Source organism: Microcebus murinus, chromosome 4 (genome assembly GCF_040939455.1).
Source record: "Microcebus murinus isolate Inina chromosome 4, M.murinus_Inina_mat1.0, whole genome shotgun sequence".
In the NCBI taxonomy this organism is placed as follows: Eukaryota; Metazoa; Chordata; class Mammalia; order Primates; family Cheirogaleidae; genus Microcebus; species Microcebus murinus.
This window is the reverse complement of record NC_134107.1, coordinates 51,838,309-51,852,279: the sequence shown is the minus strand read 5'-3', so window position 1 is coordinate 51,852,279 and position 13,971 is coordinate 51,838,309. Positions and strand designations below refer to the sequence as shown.

Genomic DNA, 13,971 nt, shown 5'->3' with positions numbered 1-13,971 from the left:
AGTGGGCCCTGGGGTCAACCAGCAGCAGCAGGAGTGATATAGGTTCAGGGAGCAACCTATAGTCCACTTCCTTCTGGAACAAATGAGTCAGCTGTGCCTTGACCAGGACAGTCTTTTCTCTAATGCTGAAGGATTTCATCATGCCCTGCTCTACCGGTGAATTTTGTGGCATACAAATTGACTTCAATAAAGCTGTTAAAAAAAAAAAGAAATGGAAATCTTTTTTACGAAGTATGATTCATCCAGACAATGGAGTGCTATGCAGGGTTTAAAAAGAATGAAGCAGGCCAGGCGCGGTGGCTCACGTCTGTAATCCTAGCACTCTGGGAGGCTGAGGCAGGCGGATTGCTCAAGGTCCGGAGTTTGAAAGCAGCCTGAGCAAGAGCGAGACCCTGGCTTTACTATAAATAGAAATTAATTGGCCAACTAATATATATAGAAAAAAAATTAGCTGGGCATGGTGGCTCATGCCTGTAGTCCCAGCTACTTGGGAGGCTGAGGCAGGAGGATCGCTTGAGCCCAGGAGTTTGAGGTTGCTGTGAGCAAGGCTGACGCCATGGCACTCACTCTAGCCTGGGCAACAAAGTGAGACTCTGTCTCAAAAACAAATAAAAAAAAAAAGAATGAAGCAGTTCTATATGCATTAATATGAAACAATCTCCAATAAATATTAATTGAAAAAGAAAAGAACAGAGCAGTGTCCATAATATACTATAATTGCTTATAAAAACATTTAAAAGATTACATATATTTGCATAGGTTATTTCTGAAAGGATATACAAGAAATCCATAATGTTGGATCCTCTGGGGAATAGGTTGGAAGCTAGGGGTGAGAGGGAGATTTACTTTTCACTGTATACATTTTTATGTCTTTTGGATTTTGCCTTATGAGTTTTTTATTATATATTTTTAAATAAATAAAACTATTATTTGTTTTAAAGAAAGAATGTCAATGATAAGCCCTCCACCTCAAGTAAATAATACTTTGTAAAAATCTTTCTATCTTTAGTCATCAAATTTGAGCTGTAGGTCTTAAATATAAGGCTGGGCCAGGCACAGTGGCTCACACCTGTAATCCTAGCACTTTGGGAGGCTAAGGCAGGAGGATTGTTTGAGGCCAGGAGTTTGAGACCAGCCTGGGCAACATAGTGAGACCTTCATCTCTACAAAAAAAAACATTTTTCTTTTTTGGACATGAAGTAGGATTTATTGGTGGGTGCAAATGAGGGAGAGCACAGTGGAAGCCCTCATGAGTGCGGGGCCTGCCACTTGTCCATCGGGCCATGATTGGGGATGTACTTGACCCCACAGCCATCTGAGATGAGCCGATTCTCAGCCACCATGTCTTCAAATTCATCCACATTAGACTTGGTAAAGCCTCACTTCTTTGAGATGTGGATCTTCTGGTGGCCAGGGAATTTGAACTTGGCCCTATGTAGGGCCTCAATCACATGCTCCTTGTTCTGCAGTTTGGTGCAGACAGATACAATGACTTGGCCAATGTGAACCCTGCCCATGGTGCCCTGGGGCTTTCCAAAGGCACCTTAAATACCTGTCTGGAGCCTAGATTGGGGACATCACAAGGTCTGACACATGAACATATATCGGAAGGGACTGTCTCCAAGGTTCCTTAGAGCAACCCATACAAGCAACAGGCTGCATACACTACCAAGGAGGCTGCTCTGAGCAGAAAAAGAAAGACCCAGTTTCTTCCTAGTTTCCTCGGGAACTCATGGGCTGACAAAACAACTGCAGGCCCTAGGTCTACAGTCAGTACGTGCTATTACACTTTGCCTGGAGATGTTTTTTCAAAATCCCTGTTACCCTTAACTACCCTAATTGTAGAGTTTCTTCCTCTTTCTTTTTCATTGAGTATCAGAAGAACATGAGGAGAGAATAAAGCTTGGTTGGCGTTTCTTACCCATACTATGTATTCTATGAGTAAGGACCCACTCATTCAGGGAAAATGAATCTGCTTCTAGCCCCACCTCTGAAACTAGGAAGTTAATCCTTAGCCTAATGAATTCAAATACCTGGAAATATTTTAAAGTCCTCCTAAACAACTCTTTAATCAGTGACAAACCAAATCTGAATTACAGACTGTTAATCTATATAGCAATAAGAATGTATGATCTTCAGCTACATGTAAAAGTATGAATGAGGTCAGGTATGGTGGCTCACCCTGTAATACTAGCACTTTGGGATGAAGGATGAAGCAGATTGCGTGAGGCCAGGAGTTAGAGACCAGCCTGAGCAAGAGTGAGACCTCATCTCTACTAAAAATAGAAAAATTAGCTGGGCATGGTGGTATGTGCCTGTAGTCCCAGCTACTCGGGAGGCTGAGGCAGGAGGATCACTTGATCTCAGGATTTTGAAGTTGCAGTGAGCTGTGATGAGGCCACTACACTCTAGCCTGGGTGACAGAGCAAGACCTTGTCTCAAAAAGTATGAAAAATCCTCATGGATATAATGCTGAGCAAAGGATATAATGCTGTGCTATTTGCAGCTGGGTGGTGGTTACACTTGGTAGGGAGGCAGAGTTAGGGATTAGAGGAAAGCACAAGGGAGAGCTGGCAGGGCCAGCTTTGTGGCATGTACACTAGCCCTGCACTCAGACTCACCTCTTGGTTAATGCTCTGCTGTCACCATGCTAAAGTTCTTAAGAAAACCTGAACAAAAGGCTGAGCATTTTCATTTTGCACTGGGCCCTGCAAATTATATAGTCAGCACTGGGTGTTGGTAATGTTCTGTTTCTTAATCTGGATATTAAATCTACACCAAACTGTATCTGTTTTGATATGTTTGCTTTTATCTATGTGTATTATACTTCCATACAAAGTTTAAAAACCTGAATTATAGACTACTTAAAAAATAAATAATGAAATGCTACTTATGGAATATAGCCATAGTAGTATTCACAAGAAAATGCACAGCCTTAAACAATTTTATTACTGAGTGAGAAAAAAAATAATAAAAGTTCATTAACAAAGCAGAAATGCAAGAAATTAAAAGGGGAAAACAGTCACAAGAAAGCAAAATCTAAAGAAAGCAAAAGGAAAAAATTAAGGATAAAGGCAAATTGAATTAGTTCAAAATCAGAAAAAGAATATAATTGGTGAATAAATCTAAGATCTGGTTCTTTTGGGTGGGAAGAAGCAAGCAACAAAACTGATAGAACACTAGCTAACAAAACAAACAAAAAAGAAATAAAGAATATAAAGGTACAAATCAGGAATGAGAAAGGATTTATAACCATCCATACAGAGGAAATGATGAGAATTACAAGGGAATACTTTGCCCAACCCTGTGGTAATACAATTTAAAATCCAAATGAAATAGATAACATTCAAGGAAATGTAAATTACCAACAGGGACTCAAAAAGTAAAAAATCTGAACATAAATAATTTAGATGGAAACTGTCAAAAGCTATCCTCAGGCCGGGCGCGGTGGCTCACGCCTGTAATCCTAGCACTCTGGGAGGCCGAGATGGGAGGATCATTTGAGCTCAGGAGTTTGAGACCAGCCTGAGCAAGAGCGAGACCTAGTCTCTACTATAAATAGAAAGAAATTAATTGGCCAACTAATATATATATAGAGAAAAAATTAGCCGGGCATGGTGGCACATGCCTGTAATCCCAGCTACTCGGGAGGCTGATGCAGTAGGATTGCTTGAGCCCAGGAGATTGAGGTTGCTCTGAGCTAGGCTGACGCCACGGCACTCACTCTAGCCTGGGCAACAAAGTGAGACTCTGTCTCAAAAAAAAAAAAAAAAAAAAAAAAAGCTGAAACTAGATAGAGTAATGAGCAACTTCTTTCAAACTTTCAGGGCATTAATCATTTCATACTATTAAAGCTATTCCAAATGATAAAGAAGTAAACATTCCAGTGTTTCTTCATAAGCCAACATTTTACATTGTACAACAGGAAAACTATGTACCAGTCTCATTTATAAATGTAGATGTAAAACACCTGGAAAAAAAATACAGGCATACCTCATTTCATTGTGCTTCACAGATATTACTTTTTTTTTTTTTTTTTTACAAATTGAAGGTTTGTGACAACCCTGCATCTAGCAAGTCTATCAGCATCAGTTTTCCAACAGCATGTGCTCACTTTGTGTTTCCATGTCACATTTTAGTAATTCTCAAAACATTTCAAATTATTTTGTTATTATGTCTGTTATGGTGATCTGTGATCAGTGATCTTTCATGTTACTATTGTAATTGTTTTGGGAATCATACCCGTAATTGATGTACAAATGTCATACACAGGAGTTTTAAGTTGTTGTGAGCTAGGCTGACACCATGGCTCTCTAGCCCAGGCAACAGAGTGAGACTCTAATTCAAAAAAAGGGTCAAGGCTGGGCACAGTGGCTCACGTCTGTAATCCTAGCACTCTGGGAGGCCAAGGAGTGTGGATCCTTGAGCTTAGGAGTTTGAGACCAGCCTGAGCAAGAGAAAGACCCCTTCTCTACTAAAAAAAAATAGAAAGAAATTAGCTGGACAACTAAAAAAATACATATAGAAAAAATAAGCCAGGCATGGTGGCGCATGCCTATAATCTCAGCTTCTCGGGAGGCTGAGGCAGTAGGATTGCTTAAGTCCAGGAATTTGAGGTTGCTGTGAGCTAGGCTGACGCCATGGCACCCTAGCCTGGGCAATGGAGCGAGATTCTGTCTCAAAAAAAAAAAAAAAAAAAGAAGTCAAAATACTAAAAATGGGAAGCATTATTATATGATTGTCTACCCAGAAATCCAAAATAATCAAATGAATAGTTGTTAGAAACAATATAAGAGCACAGAATATTCTTTCTATATTTTATATGTATTTACTTTATACTGGCCATTTTTCTGTGTTCCTGTGTTGTTTCTAACAATTGATTGACAAGCATACTGACACACAGGGCCCTGAAAGTCAGCAAAGCTTAGTAATGAAAGGTGAGAGTGGGGATGGGCTACTTCATAAACCTTAAATGGAAGGCAGGTAATCCAGTCAACAGGGGGTGTGTGTGTGGGGGGGTGTCTGTGAGCAATCCTAATGTTCCAAAGCTGGGAACCAGTGACAGAGCCTTTTACACAGCACTTAGAAGTGACGCTATAATGTATGAATCAGAGAGAACCAGGAAGCCCTCTTTCTTATCTGCACCTCTCCACAGACTGCAGCCAGAACACAAAGCTGCTTGTCTGAGACTGGTGGGAAGGCCAGTCCAGATGAAATAATCAGATTAAAAGACAGAAGCACAAGCTCCTCTCCCAAAAGCAAAGCTAGAGGAAGGAAAAAGGGTTGTGGGTGAGTGAGGAAAGGGAAGGTCTCAGGCATAAGTGATTGAAAGACAGGAGAGCTCCAAGTATGTCAGAAAAGCCAAGGGTGTGGGATCTTCAGGATTTATGTCACAATTCTGTCTACACTCTCTGTTTTAGAGATACCGTGTTTCCCCCAAAATAATACAGGGTCTTATATTTATTTTTCCTCAAGAAGACACCCTAGGGCTTATTTTCAGGGAGTGTGTTATTTTTTTTAAGTACGGTACAACAATCTACATTAATTCAAATATAGTTAAGTCGTCTTCTTCTGGAACATCATCATAACTCTCCAAACCTTGAATTCCATCCTGAATTTCTTGCGACTCTATTTCCTATAGAATCGTTGGCCCCAATCTTTCATGTGGAGCAATAGAGCTCTCATGGGGCAGATGAGAAGGGCTGCTTGTCTTCTTTACTGGTCCATGATGAAATGCATGGGTTGTGCAGATACACTGCATAGCTACGCCCATCACTAAAATAGGTCTTATTTTCGGAGTAGGGCTTATATTGCACAAATGCTTAGAAATCCTGCTAGGGCTTATTTTATGGGTAGGTCTTATTTTCAGGGAAACATGGTAATGACAAGGCCTTCCTCCTGGCTCTCTCTTTAGGAGGCATTTAGGCACTTTCACCTATTGTTCTCTCATTCAATCTACACAACACCCCTTAGAAGTTGGATTTTTTGATAATCTTGTGTATTTCTTCAGATGTTTTCCTTATGGTAAATGTTTGCTTTAGGTTAATTTTCTCTCTTTTTTTAATGGAATCATTATACAGTTTTGCAACTTCTTTTCATTATAATATAGACATCTTTTCATTTTGTCCATATAGCTCTGGCTCATTATTTTGCAAGCTGCAGTTAGTATTTAATGGACTTTGGGGGGCCTCCAACTTTTGATATTATAAACTTCCCCCAGATCTCCATTTGCTGATTTCCTTATTTCATTTAGGTTCCTGCTCAAATGCTACCTTCTCAGAAAAGCATTCCTTGATCTCACTGCTTAAAATAGCACTTTCCTCCAACCCTCTACTACTAATACTTCTTAATCCCTTGCCCTGTTTTGTGATAAAAACAATCTTTATAATCTTTCCTCTTCATTTTAGAGCTTAGAATACATTTGTGGGCTGGGGGTGGTGGCTCATGCCTATAATCCTAGCATTCTGGGAGGCTGAGGCGAGAGAATCACTTGAGCTCAGGAGTTTGAGACCAGCCTGAGCAAGAGTGAGACCCCATCTCTACTAAAAAAAAATAACAAGAAACTAGCCAGACAACTAAAAATAGAAAAAGTTAGCTAGGTGTGGTGACGCACATCTGTAGTCCCAATTGTGTGGGAGGTTGAGGCAGGAGGATTGCTTAAGCCCAGGAGTTTGAGGTTGCTGTGAGCTAAGCTGACACCACTGCACTGTAACCCAGGCAACAGAACAAGACTCTGTCTCAAAAAAAAAAAAAAAAAATTGTGTTTTATGATGAAACAAAAAAGGTACAAGTCTGATTCTCTCTGGATCCCATTCCCCACATTCACACCATCAAGTTGTGTACCCTGCTGTGTGGAAGGAGGGCTCCAGGCATCACCCTGCCTAACTAGCCTGGCCCGCCAGCTGGGTCCAGTGACCCTGTCTTCATCAAGTTAATTAATTTTCACCCTTCACCTTAACCCATTCTTGCTGGGGTAGGGAGAACCAGGCTTTAAGATAGCAGTAATACAGTCTCAGAAATATAGTCTCAGTAATATGAGCTCTGTGATTGTGTAATGCAGGCATTTTTTTAACCTCTCCGGGTTTCATTTTCTTCACCTGTAAAATGTAAATTTTATTTTAAACATTAAATAAGTACGTAAATCATCTGACTCAGTGCCTATCATATAGCTGGCACTGAAATGTTCTCCCTTCTCCTAGCTCCTACAAAAGCACCCAGTTCTTTGTAGCACTTAGGACATTTCGCAAATTCTGATCCGCAATAATGTAACATGTAGATGGCAGGATAAGGATAGTGCTTGAACACAGTGAACACTCAATAGATTACTGCCAAGTAGAGTTGATTTCTGCATTTAGGAATAATTCATCCTCACCAGTATCATTTTGTCTGTGCACACGTTTACACTCCTAGTCAGCAGATCATGTCACACACAACTGGGTGCTCTCTACCCAACCAGCCACTGGATGAGCTCACCTTTCAGTCTTGTCTGAGCTAAACAAGGCCTTTTACAGAACTTTAAAGTTGACTCACCACTGAGTCATCAAAATATAGCAGTATCCAAACACATTCCTGTTGCTAACAAAAGACCAGCATGAGATGTCTGTCTTACCTCCTTTCCCTCCCCTAATGAGACAGGGCCCCTTGACTCACTGGAGAAGAGTCATCACATCTTTTGTGCTGCAGTAATCTGAACAAAGCTGGTTTAAATAATCACAATGTGGCCAGCAAACAACTTGCAGTCCCCATGGTCATCCAGGTCATTTCCTGGGTATGTCACTAACCTAAAAGTAGAGGCAATTAATTACACAAATATTTAATGTGTGCCTGCATTCTGTTGGGCACTCATGATTCCTGCTGTTTATGACATTTCTGTAAAGTGACCTTTTCAGTTATTAAACTCATTAAAAATATAGAGAAAAGCAGCCCTTTGTGCCTCCATAAAGGAAAAAAAAAAGAATACTGGAGAAAAAGGGGCTACTCAATTCCATTCCAATACAAAGAAGTTATAAAACAGCAAATAGGAAGCATGTTTTGGCTAACTGCAGAAAGCTATAGTTTTAAAATATATTGGCTGAGAACTCTCTTATCTAGGAATGAGGTGGTCAGTGGTCAGTATTTTCTCTCAGGAAAAGTCCTGCAGTTAGTATAGTTGCCTGATTGTAGTGGACTATCAAGTTCTCTAAAATTAGGGGGCCTATGTAAGGCTGAGAGCTGCTGAGATAACTGGGAATAGGCATGAGGGCTCCTTTCACTAATAAGGCTGGTTACAGACAAGGGTTTGTATATGCACAGACCATTTTTAAGTACCCTAGCATGGTCTCTCCTAGCTGAAGACGCCAAGCAAAAACTGAATGAGAATCTTTAATCTTTAAACTTTTTGTATAGAATCCATGTAAGTGATACATTCATATCTAAAGGATATAACAGGCCAGGCAAGGTGGCTCACGCCTGTAATCCTAGCACCCTGGGAGGCCGAGGCAGGTGGATTGCTCGAGATCAGGAGTTCAAAACTAGCCTGAGCAAGAGCGAGACCCTGTCTCTACTATAAACAGAAAGAAATTAATTGGCCAACTAATATATACAGAAAAAATTAGCCAGGCATGGTGGCACATGCCTGTAGTCCCAGCTACTTGGGAGGCTGAGGCAGCAGGATTGCTTGAGCCCAGAGAGTTTGAGGTTGCTGTGAGCTAGGCTGCCGCCACGGCACTCACTCTAGCCTGGGCAACAAAGAGAGACTCTGTCTCAAAAAAAAATAAAAAATAAAGGATATAACAATTTGCCCCCCGGGCCAGGCGCGGTGGCTCACGCCTGTAATCCTAGCTCTCTGGGAGGCTGAGGCGGGCGGATTGCTCAAGGTCAGGAGTTCAAAACCAGCCTGAGCAAGAGTGAGACCCCGTCTCTACTATAAATAGAAAGAAATTAATTGGCCAACTAATATATATAGAAAAAATTAGCCGGGCATGGTGGCGCATGCCTGTAGTCCCAGCTACTCGGGAGGCTGAGGCAGAAGGATCGCTTGAGCCCAGGAGTTTGAGGTTGCTGTGGGCTAGGCTGACGCCATGGCACTCACTCTAGCCTGGACAACAAAGCGAGACTCTGTCTCAAAAAAAAAAAAAAAAAAAACAGGCCGGGCGTGGTGGCTCACGCCTGTAATCCTAGCACTCTGGGAGGTCGAGGCGGGTGGATTGCTCGAGGTCAGGAGTTCGAAACCAGCCTGAGCAAGAGCGAGACCCCGTCTCTACTATAAATAGAAAGAAATTAATTGACCAACTAATACATATATAAAAAAAATTAGCCAGGCATGGTGGCACATGCCTGTAGTCCCAGCCAATCGGGAGGCTGAGGCAGGAGGACTGCTTGAGCCCAGGAGTTTGAGGTTGCTGTGAGCTAGGCAGACGCCACGGCACTCACTCTAGCCTGGGTGACAAAGCAAGACTCTGTCTCAAAAAAAAAACAAACAGGCCGGGGCGCGGTGGCTCAAGCCTGTAATCCTAGCACTCTGGGAGGCCGAGACGGGCGGATTGCTCGAGGTCAGGAGTTCGAAACCAGCCTGGGCAAGAGCAAGACCCTGTCTCTACTATAAATAGAAAGAAATTAATTGGCCAACTAATATATATATATAAAATTAGCCGGGCGTGGTGGCGCATGCCTGTAGTCCCAGCTACTCGGGAGGCTGAGGCAGAAGGATTGCTTGAGCCCAGGAGTTTGAGGTTGCTGTGAGCTAGGCTGACGCCACGGCACTCACTCTAGCCTGTGCAACAAAGTGAGACTCTGTCTCAAAAAAAAAACAAAAAAAAAACAAAAACAATTTGCCCCTGATCTACCTTAAGTAAATATTTAAAGGATGTATGGAAATTGCATGTTAGTAGTCCTTAAGATTAATTAGGTGTGACAAGAAATAATGTTTATTTCATTAAAATACAAGCTCTCAACTGGTCAATTTTCCTCAGTTACACTTCTCAAGTTCTTATTACATTGCTACTCTGTTCTGATTTGATCATCCTGGTTGGTTGACTCAATGGTCCCAAGAATCACATGTTGTAATTACTGACTATAAAGCCATTAACAAGGGTGGATTATTCTCAAATAACACTGCTATAATTAAAAAGCACACTTATAACACTGAACACGATTTGCAGGGGACAGTGCTAGTCTTACATTTAATTAATTGAACAACTAGGGAGGAATTGAATTTAATAATATTGTATTCTCAGGTGAGCTGGTGAAATGATCAAATAACACGTGCATCACAGGGTATTAAAGCACATGACAAAGTAGAGAACTCTAATCTATATCTGGGAAGTCAAACAGGAGCAGTCTAGGAATTACTACATTCTAGCCTGAGATTTGGATTCCTGAGGCCAGTAGGCAGTTGGTAACAGAGCTGGGTTGAAGTTGAGATTTGCTGAGAGAACAAGAAGGGTAAAGATAATAAGGAAGATGAAGAAAAAGAGCTGAACTTTTTTTTAGCCTAGTATTTAAGTGAAAAACTGACATTTGATCAATGTGTCTTTTTTAATAGTTGGAAATCTATCAGAGTAGGCTGTTTAGAGAAACTGATTATTTCTCCAGAATCAAAAGCATAAACTAGAAAAGATTCAGCTTTGGGTAAAGCCTGACTGGTCTTATGAAACATTCCTACAGACTTTACATCACTGAGTTCCTAGTTCTGAAGGATTTCATCCAAAAGTGCAAGATTCATATTTATAAGAATATGCACACATATTCATGTGTTGTATATATTAAAAGTATTTTAGAGGGTGATTTAGGAATCTCAATTACAAATCTTCAGGGCAACAATCTTGCTTATTTTGTTGCTAAGGAAGGTGAATGGGCTGCCAAAAGTGGTATTAAAGCCCTTTATATGCTAAGTCATGAGTCTAAGGAGGATAAACAGGTTGGTTCTTCCAAGAGCTAGAGGCAAGATTTTTTACTCAGTTATTACAAGGTTACCACAAACTTGTGGATTCTGCAAAAGTTGCCTAGCAACATTATAGTTAGAAACAACACTGGGTGGAGAAAGGAACTGGAAATTTGAATTAGATATGCTCTGGGGCAGGTGGGTGTAACCCATCTCTCCAGTACAGTATGTACTGTATTCAGAGGAGCGTGAAATTTTAAAAATCAGAAGTCACTTAAAATTTCAGTTAGAATGTTGCTGCAGTTAAACCATAACATTGTGTCACGTTCTCAGCTGGAGGAGGTAGGGCTAGAGTTTTTCACTCAGCACTTTTGTTTTATTTCATGGAAAAGAGGTTTTTCTTTTTTTTCAAAAATTGCACCAAAGTAAAGCAAAGCTCTAGTTGATGCGGGCATGTTGTGTAGGCGTTAGTAGTATTGCCCTCACAGCTCATTCATTGGACAGTAGCACTACCCCAAGAAAAGGATGGTTAGCACTTTTATTTTTTAATGTTTTTTTGTTTTTGTTTTTGTTTTTTTGTGAGACAGAGTCTCACTCTGTTGCCCAGGCTAGAGTGAGTGCCATGGCATCAGCCTAGCTCACAGCAACCTCAAACTCCTGGGCTCAAGCAATCCTCCTGCCTCAGCCTCCCAAGTAGCTGGGACTACAGGCATGCGCTGCCATGCCCGGCTAATTTTTTTCTATATATATTAGTTGGCCAATTAATTTGTTTCTATTTATAGTAGAGACAGGGTCTCACTCTTGCTCAGGCTGGTTTCGAATGGCTGACCTCCAGCAATCCGCCGCCTCGGCCTCCCAGAGTGCTAGGATTACAGGCGTGAGCCACCGTGCCCACCCTTTTTTTTGAGACAGAGTCTCATTTTGTTGCAGAGGCTAGAGTGAGTGCCATGGCATCAGCCTAGCTCACAGCAACCTCAATCTCTTGGGCTCAAGGGATCCTACTGCCTCAGGCTCCCTAGTAGCTGGGACTACAGGCATGCGCCACCATGCCCGGCTAATTTTTTCTATATCTATTTCCAGTTGGTCAATTAATTTCTATTTTTTGTAGAGACAGGTCTCGCTCAGGCTGGTTTCAAACTCCTGACCTCAAGCAATCCGCCTGCCTCGGCCTCCCAGAGTGCTAGGATTACAGTCGTGAGCCACCATGCCTGGCCTGGTTAGCACTTTTGTTTTAAAGATCACTAGATTTTCATTCAATTATTCTACAAACATTTATTGAGCACTTTCTCAGGTGCCAAGGCATAAGGCTAGTTGCTGGAGCTCTAAAAACAAATAAAACATGGTCCTAGCCCTGGGTAGGAGGGAAGCAAGACAAGTAAACAGTGTTATTTAGTTCATGTTGGGTGTGGTGGAAAGTCTGGAGCATGGATGTCTGGAGCAAGGAATGGAAAAAAGTCAAGGAAAGGCTTCACAGACCAAGTGGCTCTAGCACTGGGTTGGTTGGTTATTTATTCATTCATGCATGCATGCATGCATTTATTTATCCCACTCTGTCACTCAGGCCAGGGCCAGAGTGCTGTAGGGTCAGCCAAGCTCACAGCAACCTCAAACTTCTGGGCTCAAGTGATCCTCCTGCCTCAGCCTCCTGAGTAGCTGGGACTGCAGGCACACACCACCACATCCGGCTAATTTTTTCTATTTTTACTAGAGACAGGGGTCTCACTCTTGTTCAGGCTGGTCTCAAACTCCTGACCTCAAGCAATCCTTCCGCCTCGGCCTCCCAGAGTGCTAGGATTACAGGTGTGAGACTCCATGCCCAGGCCAGCACTGGGTTTTAACTCTTAAAAAATTCCTTCTTGGCTGGGCCTGGTGGTTCACACCTGTAATTCCAGCACTCTGGGAGCCAAGGTGGGAGGATAGTTTGAGCTCAGGAGTTCAAAATCAGCCTGAGCAAGAGCAAGACCCCGTCTCTACTAAAAAAATAGAAATTAGCTGGACAACTAAAAATATACAGAAAAAATTAGCTGGGCATGGTGGCACATGCCTGCAGTCCCAGCTGCTCGGGAGACTGAGGCAGAAGGACCGCTTAAGCCCAGGAGTTTGAGGTTGCTGTGAGCTAGGCTGATGCCATGGCACTCTAGCCCGGGCAACAGAGTGAGACTCTCTTAAAAAAAAAAATTCCTTCTTTCCTCCAGTCATTTTATATATGTGTTTCCAACTTACCTCTCCCATTCTGTGTCAGGACTTGGGTGCCAAGAACTCTGCACCCTGTGACCTGTGCACCAAGAACTCTTCCCTTCTCACCTGAAACCCAGGCCCTTTTGATCCAGCCAAGTACAAGGATCTCCCAGTTCAGGGAGGCAGACAGGTGGCAATGTAGGAGTTGACAAACAACAAAACAAACATTGTTAAGAATGTTTACCTCCAGGAAAGGGAATTGGGCTGAGGATTGAAGGGATAGGTAGGAGACTGTGGTACCATTTAAATTTTTATTATTGGGGGGGCAAACCATGGAGAAAAATATGATAAAAGTGTTATACTTGCTAACCTTCTACCAACTTGCATTGAATAGAGTAGTAATCTCTGTGCAAAATCTTAAATAGGCAAAATTATCTGCAAACACGCTAATTTAGGAAGCAAATAACCAACAAATATTTAAGTTAGGGGTCCTTTATCACTCACAAAGTAGTGAAAACCTAAGCCACAACAGAATACTGCAATAAAAAAGATAGAGAAGGTCCCCACCCTCAGGAACCACATTTTTCTGGAAAGAGATAAATCAACAACATACTTGGAGATAGATAAAAGCCTGTTAAGGCAATAGAGCAGGGTGTTGCAAAAGAGCCAAGAGGGAGGGACATGAGATTGCATGGTTAGCAACAGGGATACAGAATTCTTACATAGAAAGGGTTCAAGAGCAACAATGTAGTTGGGGAGAGGTGTCTAAGGGGCTTTAAAGTTCCCATTTACCTAGAAAGCACACTATTTTTACAGACAACTTAGTTACAAATCAATAAAAATAGTAGTTTTCTAAAGTTCTTTTTATTTACACTTCACATAAAGTCGAGAAAATGTCAACTATCCATATCAAAGAGGTAAATTGGTCACCA

General features: G+C 41.7%; 1 non-coding gene and 1 pseudogene across 1 annotated transcript; both read right to left on the bottom strand.

The window, feature by feature from the left end:
- Window positions 1-1,612: 1,612 nt before the first annotated feature.
- On the bottom strand, window positions 1,613-1,712 carry LOC142870803 (uncharacterized; annotated as a pseudogene).
- A 9,553-nt stretch (window positions 1,713-11,265) lies between these two features.
- On the bottom strand, window positions 11,266-11,391 carry LOC142870846 (U4atac minor spliceosomal RNA). Its single transcript, XR_012919174.1, has one exon. It is a non-coding gene; the product is annotated as a U4atac minor spliceosomal RNA (small nuclear RNA).
- Between the last annotated feature and the right edge of the window lie 2,580 nt (window positions 11,392-13,971).